The sequence below is a fragment of the Malaya genurostris genome, chromosome 2 (genome assembly GCF_030247185.1).
Source record: "Malaya genurostris strain Urasoe2022 chromosome 2, Malgen_1.1, whole genome shotgun sequence".
Classification (NCBI taxonomy): Eukaryota; Metazoa; Arthropoda; class Insecta; order Diptera; family Culicidae; genus Malaya; species Malaya genurostris.
This window is the reverse complement of record NC_080571.1, coordinates 255,520,005-255,529,575: the sequence shown is the minus strand read 5'-3', so window position 1 is coordinate 255,529,575 and position 9,571 is coordinate 255,520,005. Positions and strand designations below refer to the sequence as shown.

Sequence of the window (9,571 nt, the reverse complement as noted above, 5' to 3'; positions counted from 1 at the left end):
TAGCAGCTCGCTTGATAAAAACAACTGCAATTTTAACCTGTATTTGTCGATGACCGATTCACGTCAATACGGTTTTCTCTGAAATCACTCACCCGCCTTTTACTGTTATTGTTACATATCCTTATTAGTGGTGCTTCACTTTGAAAATCAAGTATATATATATATATATATATATATATATATATATATATATATATATATATATATATATATATATATATATATATATATATATATATATATATATATATATATATATATATATATATATATATATACATATATATATATATATATATATATATATATATATATATATATATATATATATATATATATATATATATATATATATATATATATATATATCAAAAGAATTGGATTGCATTTAGTTTTTATTTGACTGTTGTAATACCAAACTTTATCACTATCACGAGAAAAGAAAGCTTATTCTATGGCATCGTTCAATTAAAGTGAATCCTGGACTTAGGGATATGGAGATGGGGACGGCCGAATAATGCTGCAGAGTTGTTTAATCGTTGTTGTATTGGAATTAATTACATTTCATCATATTCCACGCAATTCTTATAATTCAATCAACAGAATATTTGACATCAATGTGCAATTCATCGAGGCCATTACAATGCAATATAACAAAATAAAAATTGAGTGCACATTTTTACTTACTTGTACCATTCATCTTATTCGAATGTCTTTCACTGCCCACCCAGACCATTTCATACTTATGTCGTTTTCGCTTGAAAAAACTGAAAGTGACCCAGGGTAGTTTCATTAAAAAACACTTCACGAAACTATGTTGAGTTTGCACTTAGCAACGGGGGTTTGAGCAAGTATGATATAACAACCAGGTTCGAAACCGACTCGATTTTCAGTTCAACAACGTTGAAACTAGCTTTAAACAAACGATTTGACAGCAGTTAGGGTGGAAACTGGATTAGGTTTGGCATCAAGCGAAAACGACATTATATTAACATTGTGGAGGTTCTTTAAGTAATAAAACTATGTAACTAAATATATTTATTCAAATTAAATGCAACAAGTCAACATTTCTATTTTATCACTCATCTGAACATTACATGAAACATAATAAAGTTTAGGCGACAAAAACGAACATTTTTCTTATTTGTTTATCGTTCTAATATGTTTATTAATTTATTTATTTGGGGAGCAGGGAAAAGCCCGATGGAGATGAAACATAGCGATCTCTCTCCAGCAGGTATAAAACCTCCTCATCTTTTGTATAAACCGATTACAATTATCCAACATATACATTTAGATTTAAAACTGATAATTAAAACTAATGGTTAAAACTAACAATTAAAACTAAGTCACTAGCCCTATAACTGGTTGATGACACCAAGCATTACAAATCAACTTCATTGATAGGTGAGATAGAAGAGAAAAGTGCATAGGAAGCTAGAAGATGAAGTTCTGAAAGTAATTTATTTATTTTCTTAGAATCGCTTTCCTAATCATTTGAACATATTTATACATTTTAATGTCCAAAACTATAATTACAGTTGACCAAATTCATAACAAATAACATATAAGCAACATCTCAAGCTAAATGGATACGAGAAAGAACTGAATTCTTGGCATATACTGCTGAAATATAAAAGAACGATTATATTGAAATTTTATATAAATTCACTGTACATTACTATGTAACATTCATTATTTGATAAAGATAAAGCTGATTTCTTTTCAGAATTACATCTGTGAAACTAAAGAACCATGGCAAAATGTACTGTGATTCCCTGTAGCAGACAATTGGCAACATTCATGGTTGCAGATACTATTCCGATTGCGAAAGTAGACTAAACCACGGGAAGTATCTATTGGGATTCCCTGTAGCAGACAATTGGCAACATTCATGGTTGCAGATACCATTCCGATTGCGAAAGTAGACTAAACCACGGGAAATATCTATTAGGATTCCCTGTAGCAGACAATTGGCAACATTCATGGTTGCAGATACCATTCCGATTGCGAAAGTAGACTAAACCACGGGAAGTATCTATTGGGATTCCCTGTAGCAGACAATTGGCAACATTCATGGTTGCAGATACCATTCCGATTGCGAAAGTAGACTAAACCACGGGAAATATCTATTAGGATTCCCTGTAGCAGACAATTGGCAACATTCATGGTTGCAGATACCATTCCGATTGCGAAAGTAGACTAAACCACGGGAAGTATCTATTGGGATTCCCTGTAGCAGACAATTGGCAACATTCATGGTTGCAGATACCATTCCGATTGCGAAAGTAGACTAAACCACGGGAAATATCTATTGGGATTCCCTGTAGCAGACAATTGGCAACATTCATGGTTGCAGATACCATTCCGATTGCGAAAGTAGACTAAACCACGGGAAGTATCTATTGGGATTCCCTGTAGCAGACAATTGGCAACATTCATGGTTGCAGATACCATTCCGATTGCGAAAGTAGACTAAACCACGGGAAATATCTATTAGGATTCCCTGTAGCAGACAATTGGCAACATTCATGGTTGCAGATACCATTCCGATTGCGAAAGTAGACTAAACCACGGGAAGTATCTATTGGGATTCCCTGTAGCAGACAATTGGCAACATTCATGGTTGCAGATACCATTCCGATTGCGAAAGTAGACTAAACCACGGGAAATATCTATTAGGATTCCCTGTAGCAGACAATTGGCAACATTCATGGTTGCAGATACCATTCCGATTGCGAAAGTAGACTAAACCACGGGAAGTATCTATTGGGATTCCCTGTAGCAGACAATTGGCAACATTCATGGTTGCAGATACCATTCCGATTGCGAAAGTAGACTAAACCACGGGAAGTATCTATTGGGATTCCCTGTAGCAGACAATTGGCAACATTCATGGTTGCAGATACCATTCCGATTGCGAAAGTAGACTAAACCACGGGAAGTATCTATTGGGATTCCCTGTAGCAGACAATTGGCAACATTCATGGTTGCAGATACCATTCCGATTGCGAAAGTAGACTAAACCACGGGAAATATCTATTAAGATTCCCTGTAGCAGACAATTGGCAACATTCATGGTTGCAGATACCATTCCGATTGCAAAAGTAGACTAAACCACGGGAAGTATCTATTGGGATTCCCTGTAGCAGACAATTGGCAACATTCATGGTTGCAGATACCATTCCGATTGCGAAAGTAGACTAAACCACGGGAAACATCTATTAGGATTCCCTGTAGCAGACAATTGGCAACATTCATGGTTGCAGATACCATTCCGATTGCGAAAGTAGACTAAACCACGGGAAATATCTATTAAGATTCCCTGTAGCAGACAATTGGCAACATTCATGGTTGCAGATACCATTCCGATTGCGAAAGTAGACTAAACCACGGGAAGTATCTATTGGGATTCCCTGTAGCAGACAATTGGCAACATTCATGGTTGCAGATACCATTCCGATTGCGAAAGTAGACTAAACCACGGGAAATATCTATTAGGATTCCCTGTAGCAGACAATTGGCAACATTCATGGTTGCAGATACCATTCCGATTGCGAAAGTAGACTAAACCACGGGAAGTATCTATTGGGATTCCCTGTAGCAGACAATTGGCAACATTCATGGTTGCAGATACCATTCCGATTGCGAAAGTAGACTAAACCACGGGAAATATCTATTAGGATTCCCTGTAGCAGACAATTGGCAACATTCATGGTTGCAGATACCATTCCGATTGCGAAAGTAGACTAAACCACGGGAAGTATCTATTGGGATTCCCTGTAGCAGACAATTGGCAACATTCATGGTTGCAGATACCATTCCGATTGCGAAAGTAGACTAAACCACGGGAAGTATCTATTGGGATTCCCTGTAGCAGACAATTGGCAACATTCATGGTTGCAGATACCATTCCGATTGCGAAAGTAGACTAAACCACGGGAAGTATCTATTGGGATTCCCTGTAGCAGACAATTGGCAACATTCATGGTTGCAGATACCATTCCGATTGCGAAAGTAGACTAAACCACGGGAAATATCTATTAAGATTCCCTGTAGCAGACAATTGGCAACATTCATGGTTGCAGATACCATTCCGATTGCAAAAGTAGACTAAACCACGGGAAGTATCTATTGGGATTTCCTGTAGCAGATAATTGGCAACATTCATGGTTGCAGATACCATTCCGATTGCAAAAGTAGACTAAACCACGGGAAGTATCTATTGGAATTCCCTGTAGTAGACAATTGGCAACAGTCATGGTTGCAGATACCATTCCGATTGCAAAAGTAGACTAAACCACGGGAAGTATCTATTGGGATTCCCTGTAGCAGATAATTGGCAACATTCATGGTTGCAGATACCATTCCGATTGCAAAAGTAGACTAAACCACGGGAAGTATCTATTGGGATTTCCTGTAGCAGATAATTGGCAACATTCATGGTTGCAGATACCATTCCGATTGCAAAAGTAGACTAAACCACGGGAAGTATCTATTGGGATTCCCTGTAGCAGATAATTGGCAACATTCATGGTTGCAGATACCATTCCGATTGCAAAAGTAGACTAAACCACGGGAAGTATCTATTGGAATTCCCTGTAGCAGACAATTGGCAACAGTCATGGTTGCAGATACCATTCCGATTGCAAAAGTAGACTAAACCACGGGAAGTATCTATTGGAATTCCCTGTAGCAGACAATTGGCAACAGTCATGGTTGCAGATACCATTCCGATTGCAAAAGTAGACTAAACCACGGGAAGTATCTATTGGGATTTCCTGTAGCAGATAATTGGCAACATTCATGGTTGCAGATACCATTCCGATTGCAAAAGTAGACTAAACCACGGGAAGTATCTATTGGGATTTCCTGTAGCAGATAATTGGCAACATTCATGGTTGCAGATACCATTCCGATTGCAAAAGTAGACTAAACCACGGGAAGTATCTATTGGAATTCCCTGTAGCAGACAATTGGCAACAGTCATGGTTGCAGATACCATTCCGATTGCAAAAGTAGACTAAACCACGGGAAGTATCTATTGGAATTCCCTGTAGCAGACAATTGGCAACAGTCATGGTTGCAGATACCATTCCGATTGCAAAAGTAGACTAAACCACGGGAAGTATCTATTGGAATTCCCTGTAGCAGACAATTGGCAACAGTCATGGTTGCAGATACCATTCCGATTGCAAAAATAGACTAAACCACGGGAAGTATCTATTGGGATTTCCTGTAGCAGATAATTGGCAACATTCATGGTTGCAGATACCATTCCGATTGCAAAAGTAGACTAAACCACGGGAAGTATCTATTGGAATTCCCTGTAGCAGACAATTGGCAACATTCATGGTTGCAGATACCATTCCGATTGCAAAAGTAGACTAAACCACGGGAAGTATCTATTGGGATTTCCTGTAGCAGATAATTGGCAACATTCATGGTTGCAGATACCATTCCGATTGCAAAAGTAGACTAAACCACGGGAAGTATCTATTGGGATTTCCTGTAGCAGATAATTGGCAACATTCATGGTTGCAGATACCATTCCGATTGCAAAAGTAGACTAAACCACGGGAAGTATCTATTGGAATTCCCTGTAGCAGACAATTGGCAACAGTCATGGTTGCAGATACCATTCCGATTGCAAAAGTAGACTAAACCACGGGAAGTATCTATTGGAATTCCCTGTAGCAGACAATTGGCAACAGTCATGGTTGCAGATACCATTCCGATTGCAAAAGTAGACTAAACCACGGGAAGTATCTATTGGGATTTCCTGTAGCAGATAATTGGCAACATTCATGGTTGCAGATACCATTCCGATTGCAAAAGTAGACTAAACCACGGGAAGTATCTATTGGAATTCCCTGTAGTAGACAATTGGCAACAGTCATGGTTGCAGATACCATTCCGATTGCAAAAGTAGACTAAACCACGGGAAGTATCTATTGGGATTCCCTGTAGCAGATAATTGGCAACATTCATGGTTGCAGATACCATTCCGATTGCAAAAGTAGACTAAACCACGGGAAGTATCTATTGGAATTCCCTGTAGCAGACAATTGGCAACAGTCATGGTTGCAGATACCATTCCGATTGCAAAAGTAGACTAAACCACGGGAAGTATCTATTGGAATTCCCTGTAGCAGACAATTGGCAACAGTCATGGTTGCAGATACCATTCCGATTGCAAAAGTAGACTAAACCACGGGAAGTATCTATTGGAATTCCCTGTAGCAGACAATTGGCAACAGTCATGGTTGCAGATACCATTCCGATTGCAAAAGTAGACTAAACCACGGGAAGTATCTATTGGGATTCCCTGTAGCAGACAATTGGCAACAGTCATGGTTGCAGATACCATTCCGATTGCAAAAGTAGACTAAACCACGGGAAGTATCTATTGGGATTCCCTGTAGCAGATAATTGGCAACATTCATGGTTGCAGATACCATTCCGATTGCAAAAGTAGACTAAACCACGGGAAGTATCTATTGGAATTCCCTGTAGCAGACAATTGGCAACAGTCATGGTTGCAGATACCATTCCGATTGCAAAAGTAGACTAAACCACGGGAAGTATCTATTGGAATTCCCTGTAGCAGACAATTGGCAACAGTCATGGTTGCAGATACCATTCCGATTGCAAAAGTAGACTAAACCACGGGAAGTATCTATTGGGATTTCCTGTAGCAGATAATTGGCAACATTCATGGTTGCAGATACCATTCCGATTGCAAAAGTAGACTAAACCACGGGAAGTATCTATTGGGATTTCCTGTAGCAGATAATTGGCAACATTCATGGTTGCAGATACCATTCCGATTGCAAAAGTAGACTAAACCACGGGAAGTATCTATTGGAATTCCCTGTAGCAGACAATTGGCAACAGTCATGGTTGCAGATACCATTCCGATTGCAAAAGTAGACTAAACCACGGGAAGTATCTATTGGGATTCCCTGTAGCAGACAATTGGCAACAGTCATGGTTGCAGATACCATTCCGATTGCAAAAGTAGACTAAACCACGGGAAGTATCTATTGGGATTCCCTGTAGCAGATAATTGGCAACATTCATGGTTGCAGATACCATTCCGATTGCAAAAGTAGACTAAACCACGGGAAGTATCTATTGGAATTCCCTGTAGCAGACAATTGGCAACAGTCATGGTTGCAGATACCATTCCGATTGCAAAAGTAGACTAAACCACGGGAAGTATCTATTGGGATTCCCTGTAGCAGACAATTGGCAACAGTCATGGTTGCAGATACCATTCCGATTGCAAAAGTAGACTAAACCACGGGAAGTATCTATTGGGATTTCCTGTAGCAGATAATTGGCAACATTCATGGTTGCAGATACCATTCCGATTGCAAAAGTAGACTAAACCACGGGAAGTATCTATTGGGATTCCCGGTAGCAGACATTTTGTATATATGTTTCATCGCAACTGGTTCAAAACATCTGGAGCAGAATTATCATTTACCTACTTATTATTCATTTTTTTAGCTTGATTGTGTTATCGTATCATATGGCATTTTTTTTTATAAATCAAATTGAATAGTTATTCAATTCGATTTTATCACATAAGAAATCGTAGATGTGATCGCATTTTCAAGAATATTTAAAAACTCAGACAGTGTATAGGTGATAATTATAGAATTAGCACAAAAATAGAACGTTGATGCTTTTGTAGCAGTACTGTTAAAATACTAAAAGGAAGAATTTGTAATAACGACTGGTCCACAATCTAGGTCGTCTCGAAGAAACATATGACCTCAACATAACTATTCTACGAAGGAAACTGTTAGTTTAATCGATTTTTCATTCAGTTATACTTTGGTTGAACTCAGTAGTCTGACAATTACCAGATCTTTTAGTCGGGATTAGCGAATCATAAATTCGCATTAGTAACAATATTTTGAGGCTTATTCTATATACAACTATATAGTTATTCTTATGTTATGATCAGGAGCGATCTCGAACGTCATGAGCAACTAGAGAACAATTGTATTCAGCAGCTTTTGGTAACGATGACAATGGCACCGAACCAGTACATAGGTACAGAACTTAGCCACAATCATTATACACTTTGTAGTATTTAGCTTTACTTTGTAGTTTATCGACCACGACGATTGTAACTATACACCAGCATACCAGCAAGCATAGCGTTTAGACATCTTCGCTAGTAGAATTCGGATAATACCGATATCCGATGATGAATTCCGACTAGTATGGTCTTCGTAGAAAATGACTTAGAGGCCTGTATAAAGAAAATTAAATGCATTTAATTTTGATATTTACAAATGAAATATAAACAATATACAATCACTTACGTGTCTTTCCGAAATGATGTTCTCACCACACAACGATCACTGAGCAGAGAAACATCTACTGTTTCCAGCGAAAGTGTTCAGCGATCACGACGATTGTAACTATGCATTAGCATACCATCAAGCATAATATTTGGATATGTTCGCTTGTAGAATTCGGATAATACAGAAATCCGATAATGAATTCTGACTAGTATGGTCTTCGTAGAAAATGACTTAGAGGCCTGTATAAAGAAAATTAAATGCATTGAATAATGAAATTTATAAATGAAATATAAACAATATACAATCACTTACGTGTCTTTCCGAAATGACGTTTCTTCAAATTCGCGCAAAATCCGCGCCATCGGAACAAAATCTAAGTAGAAACCGCGCCAAATCCGCGAAAATCGCGTAATCCGTGCAACCGTAACAACCCTGTCAGTGCTGAAGCATATATTGTCACTGCAGTTGAAGTCTGAAAAACGCAACCATAATATAATCATTTTTATCGCGTTCATTGGCCAATCCATAACGTCGTATCTAGTGCATCACTACACAAAAAAAGCGAATATTTCACGTTGAACGTGATAATAATAATTGTCGCTGGAAGTATTTTCCAGTTATCAACTGCAACGAGTATACTTAACCTCAAATGAGAGCATGATTTATCAGAAAAAAAACGTTTTCGGTGCGCTAATATTTGATATGAAACTTACCTTTTCACATTTAAGTCACTTTCAGTCATTTTGAAACAGAATTATATTTAGAACACCACTTTTACAAAAAGTTATTTTAATCGACAATCAGTCACTCGAAAAAACTGCACCACAAACTTTTACAATAAGTTTTTTATCCGGAAACTCGACATGACAGCACCATACACTACACCAGAGATGCCAGATATTTTCATAGAAATCTGTATTACTATCTATAAAAAAAATCTGTATTTATCTGTATTCACAAATAAAATAAATTTCAAATATGAAATGATTATTTAGGGGTTAGCCAAATTTTGTGCTAGGGCACATAACCGTTTTTATTATTTTTACGCTTCGTCTTTGACTCATCAAAGCAAAGCAGTTCAAATTGAACTGCTTAGTGCTAAACTCGGCAGTTCAATGTAACCCCATAAATGACCAAACCTGCATCGGCCAGAAATAGTCGAAAACACGTTTTCGTTCGGCACGTCAGAAAAGACATTGCACTCTGTTGCAAAACAAAAAGTGTTCTGTAAATAGCAGAAACTTTAC

The 9,571-nt window shown here is 37.9% G+C and overlaps 1 long non-coding RNA gene across 1 annotated transcript; it reads right to left on the bottom strand.

Annotated features, from left to right (window-relative positions):
* Positions 1 to 8,371: 8,371 nt before the first annotated feature.
* Positions 8,372 to 9,172, bottom strand: LOC131430173 (uncharacterized). Its single transcript, XR_009229494.1, has 3 exons — positions 9,038 to 9,172; positions 8,637 to 8,796; positions 8,372 to 8,563 (listed from the first exon to the last, which is right to left on the bottom strand). It is a non-coding gene; the product is annotated as an uncharacterized LOC131430173 (long non-coding RNA).
* Positions 9,173 to 9,571: the final 399 nt, after the last annotated feature.